Source organism: Loxodonta africana, chromosome 2, assembly GCF_030014295.1.
Source record: "Loxodonta africana isolate mLoxAfr1 chromosome 2, mLoxAfr1.hap2, whole genome shotgun sequence".
In the NCBI taxonomy this organism is placed as follows: domain Eukaryota; kingdom Metazoa; phylum Chordata; class Mammalia; order Proboscidea; family Elephantidae; genus Loxodonta; species Loxodonta africana.
Window position 1 is genome coordinate 134378872 of NC_087343.1, and position 13149 is coordinate 134392020.

Genomic DNA, 13149 nt, shown 5'->3' on the forward strand with positions numbered 1-13149 from the left:
TTCAGAAATGCGAGAAAATAATTTTCTGACTTTTAAAAGCCACCCACTTGTGGTATTTGTTACAGCAGCACCAGGAAACTAAGACAGGCAAATTTAGCAATCTGGAGAACTATGATCTTTAACCTGTAAGATATGACTGACCTGGCTCCAGAGGGTAGTTAGGATCAGAAGAAGTACCACATTAGCAGTTCGTGTTGGAGAGGATATTTACAGTTAGATTTACAGTCTGTGTGTGTTGGAGAAGGTATACACACAAAGAAACACCCTTTACAGTCCAAATAGTTTTTTCTGAACTGTCAAATAGTTCATATGAAATTGAAAAGTTAAAGTATCATGTTTCTATATCACCTTAGCAGAGTAATAAAAGTCAAGGTTTCTGAATAACCTTTAATCCTGATGTGAAATATGTTTTTTTATTAAAAATAGATATTTTACTTTTATTGCAAGAGATCTTTTTATCGATGAACCTAAGAATTCCTGACCCAGAATTAATCCTGCATGCAGCTTCAGCTTCACTGGCCTGTTTTTTTCCTCCAGAGTTGCTAATCAACTTTCCTGTTCAAAGAGCACGCAATAGGAAAAGCACTGCCTTATGGTTTTAATGAAAAAGACTCCAGGTTCATGTAAATCTCAAAAAAAATCATGAGTGGAGAGCAAAATTATTAGCAGTCAGGCCACAGACCACCTAGTAATCTCATTACCAGCAGATCTCAGTACAAGAGGGAGGGCAGGGTTCCATCAATCATGTTAAGATTAGCCAATGGTTAGTCTTCTGTTTTGCTCCTTCCTCTTCTCTTTATAAGCCTCATTGTAACTAGCCTAATTCCAGATATTTACTTTTTTTTTTTTTTTAGAATCAGAATGGTCTTCCTATAAACATATAAGGTAACTGCTCAGAATAAATTTTGTTTCAATTTCTTTAAGTTTTAGCTATTTTTAACACTGAAAACAGCTAATTTTAGTACGAATAAGAAAATTTAATACTGTTGTAATAATGCTATTATCATCCCAAGAAGGATTATTTAAGAGGTTCATTATAAAAGCTTTATTCATGTCTGATTTGTGTGAGAAGTTTTAAAATTAATCTTTAAAACAAAAACTACGTAAAGAACAGTGGAAAAGTTGAATATTATTAAATACTAATAAAAATCTAAAGCAAATTTTCTTTTTAAAAAACTGTAAAATTTTAATAAAACATGTGTAACACCAGGTACACAGAAAACATAAAACACTGCTAAGAGAAACTAAAGAGGCACAAATAAATGGCATGTTATTGAATCAAAAATTTTAATATTGTTACTTTGTCCATCCTTCACAAGTTGATATACAGAATCAACACAATCCCAAAGAAAATGTCAACAGGCTTTTTTTTTTTTTTAATTTGAAAAGCCAGTTCTATAATGTATATGAGAGCTCCCGGAAGTGCAGTGGTTAAAGCACTCAGCTGCTAACCAGAAGGTCGGCAGTTTGAAACCACCAGCCACTCCTCAGGAGGAAGATGTGGCAGTCTGATTCCGTAAAGATTTACAGCCCTGGAAACTCTATGGAGTTGCTATGAGTCAGAATCGACTCAACGTTAATGAGTATAATGTACATGGAAATGTAAAGAATCTAGGGTAAACAATCTCCGAAAGAAAAAGTCAGAGGACATACACTACCTGACTGCAGGGACTTACTAAAGAAGTAAATAATTAAGAATGTGTGGAACTAGCATAAAGATAGATATATAGATCAATGGAACCGTAAAGAGAATCCAGACACAGACCTACACGTATCCATTCATTTTTACTAAAGCACCAAGTAAATTGAATAGGAAGTGTTTTTAACAAATAGCACTAGAACAACTGCATACCTGTCTGGTGGAAAAAAATGAACTTGACCCCTACCTCATTCTGTAAACAAAAAAAAAATTCAAAATGGATAACAGATCTACACATAAATGCTAGAATACTAAAGAAGAAAATCTGGCAATCTTGCGGTGGGCAAAGACTTCTTAGAAGGCACAAAAAGCCCGAGCCATTAAAAAAAAACAAAAACAAAACTGATAATTAGAACTTCATCAAAGTTAAAAACCTCTGCTTATCAAAAAATAAACAAATGGAGTGCTGAATATCATCACTTATCAAAGAAATAGTAATTAAAAAAACAAAATATTTCATGCCCATTAGAATGGTTAATATTAAAAAACTGGCAATATCAAGTGTTGGCAAGAATGAGGATCAACTACAACTTACATATTGCTGGTGAGAGTATAAAGCAGCACAACTTTGGAAAAAAGTTTGACAGTTTATTTTCAGGTAAAATATGCACCTATCAATACCACTCTTAAGTATTTAGGCAAGAAAAATAAAAACATACGCCTACATGTCTTAGGGTTTTCAAGAGAAACAGAACCAGAGATACACATAAAGATTTACTTCAAGAAATTGCTGCACGTGATTCTGAAGACCTGGCCGATACAAAATCCGTAAGTCAGCCAACAGGAGAATTAAAGAATAAGAGTGTTCTGGAAAAATGTCTACACTCTGGAGGCAGAACACATCCTAGGGGAAGTCCCTTTATGTTCCTATGGACTTCAACTGATTGATAGAGGCCCACCCACATTATAAAAGGTAATCTGCTTTACCTGATTTAATCACATATAACTAAGTTATGGAGTACCTGCTGTTGCTAGGAAACCCTGGTGGCATAGCGGTTAAGAGCTAGGGCTGCTAACCAAAAGTCCGCAGTTCAAACCCATCAGGCGCTCCTTGAAAACTATGGGGCAGTTCTATTCTGTCCTATAGGGTCGCTATGAGTCGGAATCAACTCAACGGCAACAGGTTTGGTTTTGGTTTTGTTGTTGTTAGGTGCCATCTGAGTCAGTTCCGACTCATAGTGACCCCACGTACGATAAAACAAAATGCTGCCAGGTCTGACACCATCCTCATGATCGTTGCTGTATTTGAGCACACTGTTGCAGCCACTGCATCAATCCATTTTGTTGAGGGTCTTCCTCAACAATGGAATATCTACGCAGTGCACATGATTAATGCACCTGGTTGCTAACCAAAAAGTTGGAGGTTCAAATCCACCCAGAGGCACCTCAAAAGAAAGGCCTGGCAACCTACATCTGAAAAATCAGCCATTGAAAACCCCATGGAGTACAGTTTTACTCTGACACATATAGGGTTGCCATAAGTTAAAATTGACTAGATGGCAACTTTTTTTTTAACTACTTTATATCAGCAGCTACATTAGGGTGTCTTATCAAATAATTGGGTACCACAGTCTCGCCAAGTTAACACATAAAATTAACAATCACATTACACAAAGACTTGTACCAATGTTTATTGCAGGCTTACTCAAAATCAGCAAACATTTGAAACAATCCGAAAACACAAGAAGAATAAATGAACTGTAGTATATTCATACGATAGAATACTATTGTCGTTACGTGCGATTCAGTCGGTTCTGACTCATAGCAACCCTATGTACAACAGAACGAAAACAATGCCCAGTCCTTCATCATCCTCACAATTGTTGCTATGTTTGAACCCACCATTGCAGCCAAGGTGTCAACCCATCTCATTGAGGGTTTTCCTCTTTGTCCATGACCCTCTATTTTAAACAAGCATGATGTTCTTCTCTCCAGGCACTGGTCCCTCCTGATAACATTTCCCAAGTATGTAAGACAAAGTCTCACCATCCTCATTTCTAAGGAGCATTCTGGCAGAACTTCTTCCAAGAAAGATGAGTTTGTTCTTCTGGCAATCCTTGGTATATCCCATATTCTTCACCAACACAATTCAAAGGCATCAATTCTTCTTCAGTCTTCCTTTTTCACCGTCCAGCTTTCACATGCGTATAAGGCAACTGAAAATACCATGGTTTGGGGGGTCAGGTGCACCTTAGTCCTCAAAGTAACATTTTTGCTTGTTAACACTGTAACGATGTCTTTCGCAGCAGATCTGCCCAATGTAATATGTCGTCTGATTTCCTGACTGCTGTTTCCATGGGCGTAAACTGTGGATCCAAGTAAAATGAAAACCTGGACAACTTTAATATTTTCTCCATTTATCGTGATGTTGCTTATTGGTCCAGTTGTGAGGATTTCTGTTTTCTTTATATTGAGGTGTAATCTATACTGAATGCTATAGTCTTTGATGTTCACCAGTAAGTGCTTCAAGTCCTCTTCGCTTTCGGCAAGCAAGGCTGTGTCATCCACACAGAATATTACTCAGCAATAATACATGCAATAATACGAATAAATCTCTTAGACGTGAGATTGAGTAAAACAGGTCGGGCACAAATGAATGTAAATTATATGACTCTAGTTATAAAAAGTTCTAGAATTGACAAAACTCGTCTGTGGTGACAGAAATCAGATCAGCAGCTGCCTGGGGCAGTGGGAGATTTGACTAGAAAGGAGCATAAAGAAACTTTCTTAGGAAAAGAAATGTTCAGTTTTTTGATTGGGAGATTACATGAGTATGTACATTTGTCAAAACTCATCAAACTACACTGAATATCTACGCATTCTATTGTATGTAAATTACACTTGTTATAGATTGAATTATGTCCCCCAAAAATAAGTGCTGTAAATCCTAACCTCTATGCCTGTGGTTATAATCCCATTTGGGAATGGGTTGTCTTTGTTATGTATAGGGTGTATCTTGACTCAATCTTTTTTGAGATATAAAAGAGATTAAACAAGGCAGCAGAGAAGAGATGATGGAAGAGAGATGCCAAGCCACATGAAGATCACCCAGGAGCAGATGTTCGGAAGAGCTAACAGAGAAAGAAAGTCCTACAGCCAGCACCCAGAATTCAGACTTCTGGCCTCCTAAGTGTGAGAAAATAAATTTCTCTTTGTTAAAGCCACCCATATACGGTATTTGTTATAGCAGCACTAGATAACTAAGACAACACCTAAATGTTTGATTAAAAAAAACAAACCCTGAATGCTTTATCTCAAAGTACATGTTCTTCCTCCATGATAACATTACCATAAAACTTACCTGAAAATAAAACGTTACTTTTGTAAAAACAGTTAAAGAACGTAACAGTATTTGATTTTAGAAGCTTTTTTAAAAGAGCCCTTCCATACTTCCTTCTATTTAGGAAAAAGTAATTTTCCTTTTGTAATTTTTCATATTATTTTTAATATATGGTTTTTACTTATTTTAATTTAATCAAATATTCAAAAACACATTCTACGTATAATGAAAATGTAAATAATACAGATAAATTAAAAATACCATTTAGATGCCCATACCTACTGTCCCCAAACCCCCGTCCCTTCTCAGATATAACCATTACTTTCAGTTTAGTGTGTATACTCCAGACTTTTTTTTAACACCTATAAATTTCAGAAAGATTTGGGTTTTTTTGTCTTTTTTTAATTATGTAATAGGTCAATAAGAAGCCACTGTAGTACTAAAACTGTGCCCCACAACAGCAACAGTATTTGAAAACGTATCATAACAGAGTTCACTGAAGAACTTTTACCCTTTCCCTTTAATACCTCTCCATCCCACATGAACCATAGAGGAGCAAATGGCAGCACAATGAATAGGGGAAGAAGAGTCAAGAAATAGCCCTAACTCAATTTCCAAATAGTGGTTCCAGAGCCAGAGGCCAACCTTGAAAGTGTGAGGTAGGGAAACAGAGGTGAGAAGAAGTAATGAATTAGCTTAAAATCAAACTGCAAGAATGAAAAAACTTAATACCTCAAAATGAGTCCATGGTTACAATTTATTCTTATACATGACAAGAAAGCAATGACTGAATAAGATGTCATTTGTGAGGCGGGAGGAGGGATAATCAGAATATATTTAAAAACAGTCATGAGAAGCTAACTGTCATTAACCAATAAAAATTTTTTTAATAAACCAGATTTCTAATTAAAATATTTTCTTATTAAGAGTCTCTGGTAGTGCTAGTACTTCCATTATCGTGTTGTTGTTAGCTGCTGGCAACCCAAAGCACAACAGAACGAAACACTTCCCAGTCCAGCACCATCCCCATGATTCGTTGCAGCTCAGACCATTGTGATCCATAGGGTTTACACTGGCTGATTTTCCAGAAGTAGATCACCAGGCCTTTCTTCCAAATCCAACTTTGTCTGAAAACTCCTCTGAAACCTGTTCAGCATCATAGCAACAGGTAAGCCTCCACTGACGAATGGATGGTGCCTGGGCATGAGGTTCACTGCATGGGAATCAAAGCCGGGTCTCCCTCTTGGAAGGCAAGAATCCTGCCACTGAAGCACCACTGCCCCCACTTCCCTATCATAACACCTACCAAATAGTACTAGAATTGCCTATATGTTTATCTTGCCAGGGGTCAGCAAACTATCGCCAGCAGGCTAATAACTACAGGAAAGAATAGTTTCAAAGAAATTGAGAAACACTAATTCAGTAAAACGTCAAGTAGAATCTGCTAAGATATGTTGCAACTGATGTTATACTGTTAAGATGTGCTACGAGCCTTCAAAATTTTCCGTAGTTGGGCCTGGAGGAAGAACTAAGGCAATTAAAGAATAAAAACCTGAATGATTTAGATTCAGAAAAGAGACTGTATATTGAACAGATTGTTTTTCAAGACTCCCACATTTTTTTTTCCAAAAATGAGGACTATTCAGTTTCTATTTCTACTTGTGTCTGTTTCAATAAATTATATTTTTCAGAGAATTTGGCCTTTTTGTCAATAGCATAGCACTTTTAAAAATCTTGCTACAAAAAAAAATCTGATTCACATAGCTTTACATGCTTTATCAATCTTTCCAGGAAGAAATCTTTCCAATCTCATTAAACTCTTCCAGAAAATAGAATTAAAAATACCTCAAACTAATTCTATGTGGTCAGTATAACTAGGCTACCAATAGCAGAGAAAAACAGTATAATATTGAAAAAATTACAAGCCAATTTCACTCATGAACATAAATGCAAAAATCTTAAACTTTTATCAAAGCCAATCTAATAGTGAATAAAAAAGAGCAAGAAAATGCAATAAAACCAGAAGTATCTCAAAAGATTCAATATGCACTCATTATTTTAAATAAATAAATGCCTTACCAAACTAGAAACATAAAGGGGAACATCCTTAACCTTTTTTTTTTTTTTAATTGTCTGCTAAATATCTGCCAAAAAAAATCTTTAGAATGATGAAATGTTAGAAGAGTTTCCTTTAAAATCAGGAATAAAACAAGAGCACGCACTATAACAACATGTATTTCATTTATTTAACAATGCATTATCATCAGTCCTAGCCAATACAGGCAAGAAAAAGAAATAGATATTAGGATTGCAAAGAAAAAAACAGCTGTCATACACCATGAAGTCATAAATGTCTACCCAGAAATTCAAAACAGGCTACAAATTACTGGAACTATTAGTAATTCTAATAATTTTTTTAGCAAAGTAGCTAAATATTAAATCAACATAAAGAAAATACATCGTATTACTATACAGAAACCACAGCTCTGGGAAAATATAAAAAAGATGGGCAAAAAGACTTAATTTGATATAAAAAGTGGCATCTCGATTCACTAAGAAGGGCTTTAGAGTACATTGTGTTAAAACAATTGGACAGTGATTTGAAAAAAGATAACTGGATCCAGGTCTCACACCAAACACATGAATAAGCTGTAAATCTATGAGACCTAAATGCATACAATAAAAATTTATGAAATAAAACAATACAGGGAACAACAAAAACACAAACCACCCAATCAAAAAAATGGGCAAAAACTGGACAGACAGTTTACCAAAGAGGATATATAAATGGCCAACAAGCACATAAAAAGATGTCCCATGTCATTAGTCAGCTGTTGTTGTTAGGAGCTATCAAGTTGATTCCCTCTCATAGTGACCCCAAGTGAGAGAGTAGAACTGCCCCGTAGAGTCTTCTAGACTGCAATCTTTACAGGAGCAGATCGCCAGATCTTTTCTCCTGTGGAGTCACTGTGTGGGTTCATCTTTCGGTTAGTAGCTCTTAACCATCGAGCCATAAGGGCTCCTTCATCAGTCCCCTGCTGTTGTTGTTACATGCCATCAAGTCACTTCTGACTCAGCAACCACCCTATGTAAAACAAAACACTGTCTGGTCCTGCACCATCCTCACGATGGTTGCTATGTTTGAGAACACTGTTGCAGCCATTTTTGTACTCCATCTCACTGAGCGTCGCCTTCTTTTTCGATGACATTCTACTTTACCAAGCACGATGGCCTTCTCCAGGGACCGGTCCCTCTTGATAGCATGTCCAAAGTACATGAGACAAAGTCCTGCCATCCTCACTTCTCATAAGCATTCTGACTGTACTTCTTCTAAGACAGATTTGCTCATTCTTCTGGTAGTCCATGGTATATTCAATATTCTTCACCAACACCATAATTCATTTGCATTAGTCACTCCAAATCAAAACCATAATGAGATACCACTTGACTCCCACTAGATAACTATGATCAAAAAAATGGAGGCATTTGATAAGGATGAAGAGACACCAGAACCCTCATCTACTGCTGGTGGGAACGTAAAATGGTATACCGCTGTAGAAAGTTTGGCAGTTCCCTAAAGTTAAACAAAGAATTTCCGTTAAGATCCGGCAATTCCAATCCTAGGTTGCTATTGTGTTGTTACGTGCCGTCGTTGCAGCCACTGTATCAGTCTGTCTCATTGAGGGTCTCCTTCTTTTTTGCTGACCCTCTACTTTACCAAACACGATGTCTTCGTCCAGGGACTGGTCCCTCCTGAAACATGTCCACAGTATGTGAGATGAAGTCTTGCCATTCTCGCTTCTAAGAAGCATTCTGGCTGTACTTCTTCCAAGATAGAATATTCAATACCTTACGCCAACACCGTAATTCAAAGGCATCAACTTTTCTTCTGTTTTCCTTATCCATTGCCCAGCTTTCCCATGCATATGAGGTAAATGAAAACACCATGGGTCAGGCGCACCTTAGTCCTTTAAAGTGACATCTCTGCTTTTTAACACTTTAAAGAGATCTTTTGTGGCAGATTTGCCTAATGCGATGCCTCGTTTGATTTCTTGAGTGCTGCTTCCATGGGTGTTGACTGTGGATCCAAGTAAAACTAAATCAATCTTTTCTTCATTCATTATGATACATATCCTAGGCATAGACCCAAAAGAATTGAAAACAAGAATGCAAACAGAAACTTGTATGCCAATGTTCACTGCAGCACTATTCACAATAGCCAAAAAGTAAAAACAACCTAAACGTCATCAACAGACGAATGGATTAACAAAATGTGGCAAAAACATACAATGGAATATTAATAAAGAGAAATGAAGTTTTGATACATGCTGCAATATAGACAAATTGTGGAAACATTATGCTCAGTGAAATAAGTCAGTCACAAAAGAAAAACTTACTTTCCAATGGTTCAGCAAAAAGATAGATGGTCAGACGGCAGGAAGACAAATAGGTAAATGATAAAGCCTGCGAGCACATGTGGCAAAATGTTAACAACTGTTAAATCCAAATGGCAACTATATGAGTATTCATTATAGTATTCTTTCAATTTTTCTGGTTTTTCTAAATTTGCAAAATAAAAAGTTGAGAACAAATACATCGTTTATAGTAACAACAACAAAATTAGGCTACCTAGGAAGAAAAAAAAAATCAACCAAAATATGCAAAAGATTCTAAAACCTTGTTGAAACAAGCTTTAAAAAGACTTAGAAGGAGCTGTATACCACATCTACCATATGTCTGTTAGTCTGTCACACTGTGGTAGCTTTAGTGTTGCCATAACGCTGGAAGCTATGCCACCAGTATTTCAAATATTATGGTGGACAGATTTCAGCAGAGCTTCCAGACTAAGGTTAGGAGAAAGACCTAACAAACTATTTTAAAAAATAAGCCAAAAGTCTCTATGGACCAAAACAGAATATTGTCTGCTATAGCGCTGGAAGATGAGCCTTTTAAGTTGGAAGGCACTCAAAATACACAGTGGTCATAACAATGGACTCAAGCATATCAATGATTGTAAAGATGGCACAGGACCAGGCAAAGTTTCATTCTGTTGTATATGGGGTCCCTATGTGTTGGAGCTGACTCAAGTGCAACTAATAACAACCACAGTATAACCGGAAGACTCAATATAAGACAGATCTCACTTCCCCCCGCCAAAAAAAAAAAAAAAAAGATCTACACATTCAATGCAATTCTAATCACAACCTCAATTTAATTTTTCAAAAAAATTGATAAATATATTCAAAAATTTATATTAAAAAGCAAAGGCCTAAAAATAGTCAAGAAACTCACACACAAAAAAAAAAGGAAACCAGTCTCACCAGATATTAAAACTTATCATAAAGCTACAGTATTTAAAACAGTGGCTATTTGGTTCATGTGTAGACAAACTGAGGAGTTCTGGTGGCACAATGGCTAAGCACTCAGCTGCTAACCGAAAGGTCGGTGGCTCTAATCCACCAGCTGCTCCAAGAAACAAAGAAATGGCAGTCTGCTTCTATGAAGATTTACAGCCTTGGAAACCCTATGGTCCAATTCTACTCTGTCCTGTAAGGTCACTATGAGTTAGAATCAACTCAACAGCAGTGGGTTTGGTTTGGTATCTTTATAGCCAAACCTGACCAAAGGAACAGAATAAAGTGCCTACCAACATACCTACACATACGTGGAAACTTGTAGATCACTGCAGAAAGATGATTCAATTCATAGTGCTGTGGCAACTGGCTACCCATATAGAAAAGAGAAAAAAAAAAAATGGGATCTTTGCCTCACATCATAAGCAAAAACGACCTGCAGATGGATTAAAGATTTAACTTTCAAATTAAAAGGAAATATAGAAAATACAAAAGAATTATCTTTATGACCATCAACTTACAAAGAGTTAGGCAAGAAAGGAAGGACTGGTAAATATAACTACCTCACATTAAGAATTTCTATTTGTCAATAGACATCAAAAAGAAAGAATAGACATTTTTGTAACACATATAACCTACAAAGATACGTAAAATCTGTAAGAAAATGTTAAACAGCTCAACTGCCAAATGTGCAAAAAATACGAGCAAGCATTTCATAAAAGAAACACAAATGACCAATACACATTTAAAAAGATCTTCAACCCTAGTAATAATCAGGGGAATATAACTTAAGGCCACAATGAGATTCCACTTTACACACTAGACTGGCAGAATTTAAGATAGCTGACAATACCAGTGGTTGACAAAGTAGACTAATGTTAGAAATAAATACTGACACATCTTTTGAAAACAATTTGATGTTACATTGTAAAATGTAGTGGGCATACTCTGTGACTCAGGAGACATGTACCAGGAGACATGTACAATAATGCTTACCACAATATAATTTATAATGGCTGAGATAAAACTGGCAACATTCTGTCAAAAAACAAAAAATAGACTTACCTATATTCACACAGTAGGCTACCATAAAACCAAACCCAGCGCGGTTGAGTCGATTCCGACTCATAGCGACCCTGTAGGACAGAGTAAAACTGCCCCATAGAGTTTTCAAGGAGCGCCTGGCGGATTCAAACTGCCAACCCTTTGGTTAGCAGCCGTAACACTTAACCACTACACCACCAGGGTTTCCGCAGACTACCATACAGCAATAAAAATTAACTAAACCACAGCAAAGTGCAAAAATGGTGTCAAATAAAAAAGTTTGCTTGGTAACACATGTGTCAAGAGATCATTTTCATAAAGCTCACAGACAAGTAAAATTAAACAATGTATTGTTCAGGGATATAGACACGTGATCGAACTCAAAAAAATGGCAAAAACCCAAAAATGACAAGTGTATAATAAACACAAAATTCAGGGCATTAATCACCTCTAGAGCAGAGGCAAGGGGAAGGAACACCGAAGGTATACACAATTAGAACTAAACGTTCTAGTCTTTATGTTCTAGGCTTTAAGTCTGCCCACAGGTTTTTGTTTTATTACTACATGTCATGCAATATATATTATGTATATAATATATATACACACACGCTCATCTATCAAATATTTTATATTAAAAAGAACATTATACCAAAACTTAGATGTAGCCAAAGCTATAATAAAAATTTTTTAATGCCATAACCTTCTACATTTCATTACTAAAGAAGAAAATATGAAAATAAAGCCTACAACTCAAAAAGTTAGAAGAAAAATTCAAGAAACCGAAAAAAAGGAAAAGAAGACATTAAGGATGACAAAACAAATTAAAAACTAAAAAAAAAAAAAAAAACTGATACACGCAAAAAAATCTATATACAAACATTTATAGCACCTTTATTTGTAATAGCTAAAAAGTGAAAACAACACAAATGTCCTTCAACAGGTGAATGACTAAACATGATGCAGTACATCATACTATGGAATATTCTTAACAATAAAAAGCAATGAAACACTGATGCATGCAACAACTTGGTTAGATATAAAGGACACTGTGCTGAGTGAAAAAATCAATTTCAAAAGGTTACACACTGTATGATTCCCTTTACATAACATTTCCAAAGTGACAAAATTATACTGATGAAGAACAGAGCAGTGGTCTAACAGTTTACGGTTGGGAAGAGTGTGTGACCATAAAGCTTTGGACAGCATGAGGGATTTTCTCTTGGGGTGACAGAACACAGTTCTGTATCCTGATTGTGGTGGTGGTTATTCGAATCCATAGCATTTTTATACCACCACCACCAAAAAAAGGAAAAAAATGCATGCAAAACTGGGAAAACACAGTTTGTAATTTAGTTAATAGTACTGTACCAATGTCAACTACCTAGTTAGTTCTGATCATTGCATCATGGTTATATAAAATTGTCACTGGGAAAAGTTGAATGAAGAATACAGGGGAACCCTGTGCTATTTTTGCTACTTCTACATACCTATAATTATTTCAAAATAAAAAGGCTAAAAAGTAGTTATGAGTTAGCCCTATCCTAAGTCTTTAAACAAAACAAGATTAAGGAAGGAGAGAGAGGATAGGAGAACAATCAGAGAGGAGGAAACACAAATAACCAAATATTAGGAAAAAGCATACTTACAGAAGAAATTCTACAACTCTATAAACTTGGAAACCTGTATGAAATTAGACAATTTTCTAAGAAAACACAATATACTAACAAAAATATATATATATATATATATACTCAAGGACAATTTGAGAATTT

The 13149-nt window shown here is 35.8% G+C and overlaps 1 protein-coding gene across 7 annotated transcripts in view; it reads right to left on the bottom strand.

Moving 5' to 3' along the window:
- The window catches only part of CSNK1G3 (casein kinase 1 gamma 3), a 144701-nt gene that overhangs the window by 109333 nt on the left and 22219 nt on the right, over positions 1-13149 (bottom strand). The window contains exons 1-2 of one of the 7 annotated variants that reach the window (XM_010590352.3): positions 10635-12113; positions 9377-9443 (exon numbers count right to left, since the gene is read on the bottom strand). The exons of the other annotated variants lie outside the window; for them this stretch is intronic. The gene's annotated coding sequence lies outside the window, so the exon portion shown is untranslated. Of the gene's footprint in view, positions 1-9376; positions 9444-10634; positions 12114-13149 lie in introns of those variants that run through there. 7 annotated transcript variants of the gene reach the window in all.